Genomic DNA, 10786 nt, shown 5'->3' with positions numbered 1-10786 from the left:
ACCAGGAGCCGAGAAAACTACAGTCTCATGGGGCCGGACACTCAGGGTCAGGGAAAAATCCAATATATATCTGGTGATATCTCGGGTGCTATTAGAGATAGCGCAATAAACGAAAGTGAATTATCTGCAGGAGGCCCTGGCGCATGAATATGTGCAGCGGGTACGACATCGGACCACCAGGGGCCGAGACAAACACCGTCTCATGGGGCCGGACACTCAGGGTCACGGAAAAATCCAATATATATCAGGTGATATCTCGGGTGCTATTAGAGATAGCGCAATAAATCAAAGTGCATTGTCTGTAGGAGGCCCTGGCGCATGAATCTGTGCAGCGGGATCGACCTCGAACCACCAGGGGCCGAGAAAACCATTGACACATGTGGCCGGACTGTCAGGGTTAAGGAAAAATCCAATATATATCTGGTGATATCTCGGGTGCTATTACAGATAGCGCAATAAATCAAAGTGCATTGTCTGTAGAATTTCCCTGACGCATGAATCTGTGTAGCGGGAACGACCTCGGACCACCAGAGGCCGAGAAAACCACCGTCTCATGGGGCCGGACACTCAGGGTCACGGAAAAATCCAATATATATCTGGTGATATCTCGGGTGCTATTAGAGATAGCGCAAAAAACCCAAGTGAATTATCTGCAGGAGGCCCTGGCGCATGAATGCGTGCAGCGGGATCGACCTCGGACCACCAAGCGCCGAGAAAATTACAGATATTCGGAATCCGTCACCCAAGGTCATGTAAAAATCTAGCATATATCTAGTGATATCTCGGGTGCTATTACAGATAGCGCAATAAATCAAAGTGCATTGTCTGTAGGATTCCCTGACGCATGAATCTGTGTAGCGGGAACGACCTCGGACCACCAGAGGCCGAGAAAACCACCGTCTCATGGGGCCGGACACTCAGCGTCAGGGAAAAATCCAATATATATCTGTTGATATCTCGGGTCCTATTAGAGATAGTGCAATAAGCCAAAGTGAATTATCTGCAGGAGGCCCTGGCGCATGAATGCGTGCAGCGGGATCGACCTCGGACCACCAAGCGCCGAGAAAATTACAGATATTCGGAATCCGTCACCCAAGGTCATGTAAAAATCTAGCATATATCTAGTGATATCTCGGGTGCTATTACAGATAGCGCAATACACCAAAGTGAATTGTCTGCAGGAAGCCCTGGCGCATGAATCTGTTCAGCGGGATCGACGTCGGACCACGAGGGACCGAGAGGACCATCGACACATGGGGCCGGACTGCCAGGGGCAGGGAAAAATCCAATATATATCTGGTGATATCTCGGGTGCCATTAGAGATAGCGCAATAAACCAATGTGAATTATCTGCAGGATGCCCTGGCGCATGAATCTGTGCAGCGGGATCGACCTCGAACCACCAGGGGCCGAGAAAACCATCGGCACATGGGGCCAGACTGTCAGGGTCAGGGAAAAATCCAATACATATCTGATGATATCTCGGGTGCTATTAGAGATAGCGCAATAAATCAAAGTGAATTATCTGCAGGGGGCCCTGGTGCATGAATCTGTGCAGCGGGATCGACCTCGGACCACGAGGGGCCGAGAAAACCATCGACACATGTGGCCGGACTGTCAGGGTCATGGAAAAATCATATATATATCTGGTGATATCTCGGGTGCTATTAGAGATAGCCCAATACATCAAAGTGCATTGTCTGTAGGAGGCCCTGGCGCATGAATCTGTGCAGCGGGATCGACCTCGGATGACCAGGGGCCGAGAAAACCACCGACACATGGGGCCGGACACTCAGGGTCAGGGAAAAATTCAATATATATCTGGTGATATCTCGGGTGCTCTTAAAGATAGCGCACAAAATCAAAGTGAATTATCTGCAGGAGGCCCTGGCGCATGAATCTGTGCACCGGGAACGACCTCGGACCACCAGGGGCCGAGAAAACCACCGACACATGGGGCCGGACACCCAAGGTCATATAAAAATCCAGGATGCATCTGATGATATCTCGGGTGCTATTACAGATAGCGCGATAAACCAAAGTGCATTGTCTGCTGGAGGCCCTGGCGCATGCATCTGTGCAGCAGGAACGACCTCGGACCACCAGGGGCCGAGAAAATCACCGACACTTGGGGCCGGACACTCAGGGTCAGGGAAAAATCCAGCATATATCTGGTGATATTTCGGGTGCTATTACAGATAGCGCAATAAATCAAAGTGCATTGTCTGTAGGAGGCCCTGGCGCATGAATCTGTGCAGCTGGAACGACCTCGGACCACCAGGGGCCGATAAAATTACAGATCTTCGGTATTCGTCACCCAACGTCATGTAAAAATCCAGCATATATCTGGTGATATCTCGGGTTCTATTACAGATAGCGCAATAAACCAAAGTGAATTGTCTGCAGGAAGCCCTGGCACATGAATCCGGGCAGCGGCAACGACCTCGGACCACCACGGGCCGAGAAAACCACCGACACATGGGGCCCGACACTCAGGGTCAGGGAAAAATCCAATATATATCTGGTGATATCTCGGGTGCTATTGCAGATAGCGCAATAGATCAAAGTGCATTGTCCGTAGGAGGCCCTGGCGCATGAATCCGGCCAGCGGGAACGACCTCGGACCACCAGCGGCCGAGAAAACCACCGTCTCATGGGGCCGGACACTCAGGGTCAGGGAAATATCCAATATATATGTGGTGCTATCTCGGGTGCTATTACAGATAGCGCAATAAATCAATGTGCATTGTCTGTAGGAGGCCCTGGCGCATGAAACTGGCCAGCGGGAAAGACCTTGGACCACCAGGGGCCGAGAAAACCACCGTCTCATGGGGCCGGACACTCAGGGTCAGGGGAAAATCCAATATATATCTGGTGATATCTCGGGTCCTATTAGAGATAGCGCAATAAGCCAAAGTGAATTATCTGCAGGAGGCCCTGGCACATGAATCTGGGCAGCGGGTACGACCTCGGACCACCAGGGGCCGAGAAAACCATTGACACATGTGGCCGGACTGTCAGGGTTAAGGAAAAATCCAATATATATCTGGTGATATCTCGGGTGCTATTACAGATAGCGCAATAAATCAAAGTGCATTGTCTGTAGAATTTCCCTGACGCATGAATCTGTGTAGCGGGAACGACCTCGGACCACCAGAGGCCGAGAAAACCACCGTCTCATGGGGCCGGACACTCAGCGTCAGGGAAAAATCCAATATATATCTGTTGATATCTCGGGTCCTATTAGAGATAGCGCAATAAGCCAAAGTGAATTATCTGCAGGAGGCCCTGGCACATGAATCTGGGCAGCGGGTACGACCTCGGACCACCAGTGGCCGAGAAAACCACAGTCTCATGGGGCCGGACACACAGGGTCAGGGAAAAATCCAATATATATCTGGTGATATCTCGGGTGCTATTAGAGATAGCGCAATAAACCAAAGTGAATCATCTGCAGGAGGTCCTGGCGCATGAATCTGTGCAGCGGGAACGACCTCGGACCACCAGGGGCCGAGAAAACCACCGTCTCATGGGGCCGGACACTCAGGGTCAGGGAAAAATCCAATATATATCGGGTGATATCTCGGGTGCTATTACAGATAGCGCAATAAATCAAAGTGCATAGTCTGTAGGAGGCCCTGGCGCATGAATCTGTGCAGCGGGAACGACCTCGGACCACCAGGGGCCGAGAAAGCCACAGTCTCATGGGGCCGGACACTGAGAGTCAGGGGAAAATTCAATATATATCTGGTGATATCTCGGGTGCTATTAGAGGTAGCGCAATAAACCAAAGTGAATTATTTGCAGGAGGCCCTGGCGCATGAATCTGGGCAGCGGGAACGACCTCGGACCACCAGGGGCCGAGAAAACCACCGTCTCATGGCGCCGGACACTCAGGGTCAGGGAAAAATCCAATATATATCTGGTGATATCTCGGGTGCTATTACAGATAGCGCAATAAATCAAACTGCATTGTCTGTAGGAGGCCCTGGCGCATGAATCTGTGCAGCGGGAACGACCTCGGACCACCAGGGGCCGAGAAAACCACAGTCTCATGTTGCCGGACACTCAGGGTCAGGGAAAAATCCAATATATATCTGGTGATAGCTCGGGTGCTATTACAGATAGCGCAATAAATCAAAGTTCATTGTCTGTAGGAGGCCCTGGCGTATGAGTCTGTTCAGCGGGAACGACCTCGGACCACCAGGGGCCGAGAAAACCACCGTCTCATGGAGCCGGACTGTCAGGGTCAGGGAAAAATCCATTATATATCTGGTGATATCGCGGGTGCTATTTGAGATAGCGCAATAAATCAAAGTGCATTGTCTGCGGGAAGCCTTCGCGCATGAATCTGTGAAGCGGCAACGACCTCCGACCACCAGGGGCCGAGAAAACCACCGACTCTAAGGGGCCCGGACACACAGGGTCAGGGAAAAATCCAATTTATATCGGGTGATATCTCGGGTGCTATTACAGATAGCGCAATAAATCAAAGTGCATTGTCTGTTGGAGGCTCTGGCGCATGAATCTGTGCAGCGGGATCGACCTCGGACCACGAGGGGCCGAGAAAACCATCGACACATGTGGCCGGACTGTCAGGGTCATGGAAAAATCATATATATATCTGGTGATATCTCGGGTGCTATTAGAGATAGCCCAATACATCAAAGTGCATTGTCTGTAGGAGGCCCTGGCGCATGAATCTGTGCAGCGGGATCGACCTCGGATGACCAGGGGCCGAGAAAACCACCGACACATGGGGCCGGACACTCAGGGTCAGGGAAAAATTCAATATATATCTGGTGATATCTCGGGTGCTCTTAAAGATAGCGCACAAAATCAAAGTGAATTATCTGCAGGAGGCCCTGGCGCATGAATCTGTGCACCGGGAACGACCTCGGACCACCAGGGGCCGAGAAAACCACCGACACATGGGGCCGGACACCCAAGGTCATATAAAAATCCAGGATGCATCTGATGATATCTCGGGTGCTATTACAGATAGCGCGATAAACCAAAGTGCATTGTCTGCTGGAGGCCCTGGCGCATGCATCTGTGCAGCAGGAACGACCTCGGACCACCAGGGGCCGAGAAAATCACCGACACTTGGGGCCGGACACTCAGGGTCAGGGAAAAATCCAGCATATATCTGGTGATATTTCGGGTGCTATTACAGATAGCGCAATAAATCAAAGTGCATTGTCTGTAGGAGGCCCTGGCGCATGAATCTGTGCAGCTGGAACGACCTCGGACCACCAGGGGCCGATAAAATTACAGATCTTCGGTATTCGTCACCCAACGTCATGTAAAAATCCAGCATATATCTGGTGATATCTCGGGTTCTATTACAGATAGCGCAATAAACCAAAGTGAATTGTCTGCAGGAAGCCCTGGCACATGAATCCGGGCAGCGGCAACGACCTCGGACCACCACGGGCCGAGAAAACCACCGACACATGGGGCCCGACACTCAGGGTCAGGGAAAAATCCAATATATATCTGGTGATATCTCGGATGCTATTGCAGATAGCGCAATAGATCAAAGTGCATTGTCCGTAGGAGGCCCTGGCGCATGAATCCGGCCAGCGGGAACGACCTCGGACCACCAGCGGCCGAGAAAACCACCGTCTCATGGGGCCGGACACTCAGGGTCAGGGAAATATCCAATATATATGTGGTGCTATCTCGGGTGCTATTACAGATAGCGCAATAAATCAATGTGCATTGTCTGTAGGAGGCCCTGGCGCATGAAACTGGCCAGCGGGAAAGACCTTGGACCACCAGGGGCCGAGAAAACCACCGTCTCATGGGGCCGGACACTCAGGGTCAGGGGAAAATCCAATATATATCTGGTGATATCTCGGGTCCTATTAGAGATAGCGCAATAAGCCAAAGTGAATTATCTGCAGGAGGCCCTGGCACATGAATCTGGGCAGCGGGTACGACCTCGGACCACCAGGGGCCGAGAAAACCATTGACACATGTGGCCGGACTGTCAGGGTTAAGGAAAAATCCAATATATATCTGGTGATATCTCGGGTGCTATTACAGATAGCGCAATAAATCAAAGTGCATTGTCTGTAGAATTTCCCTGACGCATGAATCTGTGTAGCGGGAACGACCTCGGACCACCAGAGGCCGAGAAAACCACCGTCTCATGGGGCCGGACACTCAGCGTCAGGGAAAAATCCAATATATATCTGTTGATATCTCGGGTCCTATTAGAGATAGCGCAATAAGCCAAAGTGAATTATCTGCAGGAGGCCCTGGCACATGAATCTGGGCAGCGGGTACGACCTCGGACCACCAGTGGCCGAGAAAACCACAGTCTCATGGGGCCGGACACACAGGGTCAGGGAAAAATCCAATATATATCTGGTGATATCTCGGGTGCTATTAGAGATAGCGCAATAAACCAAAGTGAATCATCTGCAGGAGGTCCTGGCGCATGAATCTGTGCAGCGGGAACGACCTCGGACCACCAGGGGCCGAGAAAACCACCGTCTCATGGGGCCGGACACTCAGGGTCAGGGAAAAATCCAATATATATCGGGTGATATCTCGGGTGCTATTACAGATAGCGCAATAAATCAAAGTGCATAGTCTGTAGGAGGCCCTGGCGCATGAATCTGTGCAGCGGGAACGACCTCGGACCACCAGGGGCCGAGAAAGCCACAGTCTCATGGGGCCGGACACTGAGAGTCAGGGGAAAATTCAATATATATCTGGTGATATCTCGGGTGCTATTAGAGGTAGCGCAATAAACCAAAGTGAATTATTTGCAGGAGGCCCTGGCGCATGAATCTGGGCAGCGGGAACGACCTCGGACCACCAGGGGCCGAGAAAACCACCGTCTCATGGCGCCGGACACTCAGGGTCAGGGAAAAATCCAATATATATCTGGTGATATCTCGGGTGCTATTACAGATAGCGCAATAAATCAAACTGCATTGTCTGTAGGAGGCCCTGGCGCATGAATCTGTGCAGCGGGAACGACCTCGGACCACCAGGGGCCGAGAAAACCACAGTCTCATGTTGCCGGACACTCAGGGTCAGGGAAAAATCCAATATATATCTGGTGATAGCTCGGGTGCTATTACAGATAGCGCAATAAATCAAAGTTCATTGTCTGTAGGAGGCCCTGGCGTATGAGTCTGTTCAGCGGGAACGACCTCGGACCACCAGGGGCCGAGAAAACCACCGTCTCATGGAGCCGGACTGTCAGGGTCAGGGAAAAATCCATTATATATCTGGTGATATCGCGGGTGCTATTTGAGATAGCGCAATAAATCAAAGTGCATTGTCTGCGGGAAGCCTTCGCGCATGAATCTGTGAAGCGGCAACGACCTCCGACCACCAGGGGCCGAGAAAACCACCGACTCTAAGGGGCCCGGACACACAGGGTCAGGGAAAAATCCAATTTATATCGGGTGATATCTCGGGTGCTATTACAGATAGCGCAATAAATCAAAGTGCATTGTCTGTAGGATTCCCTGACGCATGAATCTGTGTAGCGGGAACGACCTCGGACCACCAGAGGCCGAGAAAACCACCGTCTCATGGGGCCGGACACACAGGGTCAGGGAAAAATCCAATATATATCTGGTGATATCTCGGGTGCTATTAGAGATAGCGCAAAAAACCCAAGTGAATTATCTGCAGGAGGCCCTGGCGCATGAATGCGTGCAGCGGGATCGACCTCGGACCACCAAGCGCCGAGAAAATTACAGATATTCGGAATCCGTCACCCAAGGTCATGTAAAAATCTAGCATATATCTAGTGATATCTCGGGTGCTATTACAGATAGAGCAATACACCAAAGTGAATTGTCTGCAGGAAGCCCTGGCGCATGAATCTGTTCAGCGGGATCGACGTCGGACCACGAGGGACCGAGAGGACCATCGACACATGGGGCCGGACTGCCAGGGGCAGGGAAAAATCCAATATATATCTGGTGATATCTCGGGTGCCATTAGAGATAGCGCAATAAACCAATGTGAATTATCTGCAGGATGCCCTGGCGCATGAATCTGTGCAGCGGGATCGACCTCGAACCACCAGGGGCCGAGAAAACCATCGGCACATGGGGCCAGACTGTCAGGGTCAGGGAAAAATCCAATACATATCTGATGATATCTCGGGTGCTATTAGAGATAGCGCAATAAATCAAAGTGAATTATCTGCAGGGGGCCCTGGTGCATGAATCTGTGCAGCGGGATCGACCTCGGACCACGAGGGGCCGAGAAAACCATCGACACATGTGGCCGGACTGTCAGGGTCATGGAAAAATCATATATATATCTGGTGATATCTCGGGTGCTATTAGAGATAGCCCAATACATCAAAGTGCATTGTCTGTAGGAGGCCCTGGCGCATGAATCTGTGCAGCGGGATCGACCTCGGATGACCAGGGGCCGAGAAAACCACCGACACATGGGGCCGGACACTCAGGGTCAGGGAAAAATTCAATATATATCTGGTGATATCTCGGGTGCTCTTAAAGATAGCGCACAAAATCAAAGTGAATTATCTGCAGGAGGCCCTGGCGCATGAATCTGTGCACCGGGAACGACCTCGGACCACCAGGGGCCGAGAAAACCACCGACACATGGGGCCGGACACCCAAGGTCATATAAAAATCCAGGATGCATCTGATGATATCTCGGGTGCTATTACAGATAGCGCGATAAACCAAAGTGCATTGTCTGCTGGAGGCCCTGGCGCATGCATCTGTGCAGCAGGAACGACCTCGGACCACCAGGGGCCGAGAAAATCACCGACACTTGGGGCCGGACACTCAGGGTCAGGGAAAAATCCAGCATATATCTGGTGATATTTCGGGTGCTATTACAGATAGCGCAATAAATCAAAGTGCATTGTCTGTAGGAGGCCCTGGCGCATGAATCTGTGCAGCTGGAACGACCTCGGACCACCAGGGGCCGATAAAATTACAGATCTTCGGTATTCGTCACCCAACGTCATGTAAAAATCCAGCATATATCTGGTGATATCTCGGGTTCTATTACAGATAGCGCAATAAACCAAAGTGAATTGTCTGCAGGAAGCCCTGGCACATGAATCCGGGCAGCGGCAACGATCTCGGACCACCACGGGCCGAGAAAACCACCGACACATGGGGCCCGACACTCAGGGTCAGGGAAAAATCCAATATATATCTGGTGATATCTCGGGTGCTATTGCAGATAGCGCAATAGATCAAAGTGCATTGTCTGTAGGAGGCCCTGGCGCATGAATCCGGCCAGCGGGAACGACCTCGGACCACCAGCGGCCGAGAAAACCACCGTCTCATGGGGCCGGACACTCAGGGTCAGGGAAATATCCAATATATATGTGGTGCTATTTCGGGTGCTATTACAGATAGCGCAATAAATCAATGTGCATTGTCTGTAGGAGGCCCTGGCGCATGAAACTGGCCAGCGGGAAAGACCTTGGTCCACCAGGGGCCGAGAAAACCACCGTCTCATGGGGCCGGACACTCAGGGTCAGGGGAAAATCCAATATATATCTGGTGATATCTCGGGTGCTGTTACAGATAGCGCAATAAATCAAAGTGCATTGTCTGTAGGATTCCCTGTCGCATGAATCTGTGTAGCGGGAACGACCTCGGACCACCAGAGGCCGAGAAAACCACCGTCTCATGGGGCCGGACACTCAGGGTCAGGGAAAAGTCCAATATATATCTGTTGATATCTCGGGTCCTATTAGAGATAGCGGAATAAGCCAAAGTGCATTGTCTGTAGGAGGCCCTGGCGCATGAATCTATGCAGCGGAAACGACCTCGTACCACCGGGGGCCGAGAAAACCGCAGTCTCATGGGGTCGCACACTCAGGGTCAGGGAAAAATCCAATATATAGCTGGTGATATCTCGGGTGCTATTACAGATAGCGCGATAAATCAAAGTGCATTGTCTGTAGGAGGCCCTGGCGCATGAATGTGTGCAGCGGGAACGACCTCGGACCACCAGGAGCCGAGAAAACCACAGTCTCATGGGGCCGGACACTCAGGGTCAGGGGAAAATCCATTATATATCTGGTGATATCTCAGGTGCTATTACAGTTAGCGCAATAAATCAAAGTGCATTGTCTGTAGGAGGCCCTGTCGCATGAATCTGTGCAGCGGGAACGACCTCGGACTACCAGGGGCCGAGACAACCACCGTCTCATGGGGCCGGACACTCAGGGTCAGGGAAAAATCCAATATAAATCTGGTGATATCTCTGGTGAAATTAGAGATAGCGCAATAAATCATAGTGCATTGTCTGTAGGAGGCCCTGTCGCATGAATCTGTGCAGCGGGAACGACCTCGGACCACCAGGGGCCGAGAAAACCACCGTCTCATGGGGCCGGACACTCAGGGTCGGGGAAAAATCCAATATATATCTGGTGATATCTCGGGTGCTATTAGAGATAGCGCAATAAACCAAAGTGAATTATTTGCAGGAGGCCCTGGCGCTTGAATCTGTGCAGCGGGAACGATCTCGGATCACCAGGGGCCGAGAAAACCACAGTCTCATGGGGCCGGACACTCAGGGTCAGGGGAAAATCCAATATATATCAGGTGATATCTCGGGTGCTATTACAGATAGCGCAATAAATCAGAGTGCATTGTCTGTATGAGGCCCTGGCGCATGAATCTGTGCAGCGGGATCGACCTCGGACCACCAGGGGCCGATAAAATCACCGTCTCATGGGGCCGGACTGTCAGGGTCAGGGAACAATCCGATATATATCTGGTGATATCTCGGGTGCTATTAGAGATAGCGC

This window comes from Nomia melanderi, unplaced genomic scaffold (assembly GCF_051020985.1).
Source record: "Nomia melanderi isolate GNS246 unplaced genomic scaffold, iyNomMela1 scaffold0026, whole genome shotgun sequence".
Taxonomy (NCBI): Eukaryota; Metazoa; Arthropoda; class Insecta; order Hymenoptera; family Halictidae; genus Nomia; species Nomia melanderi.
This window is presented reverse-complemented; position numbering follows the sequence as displayed.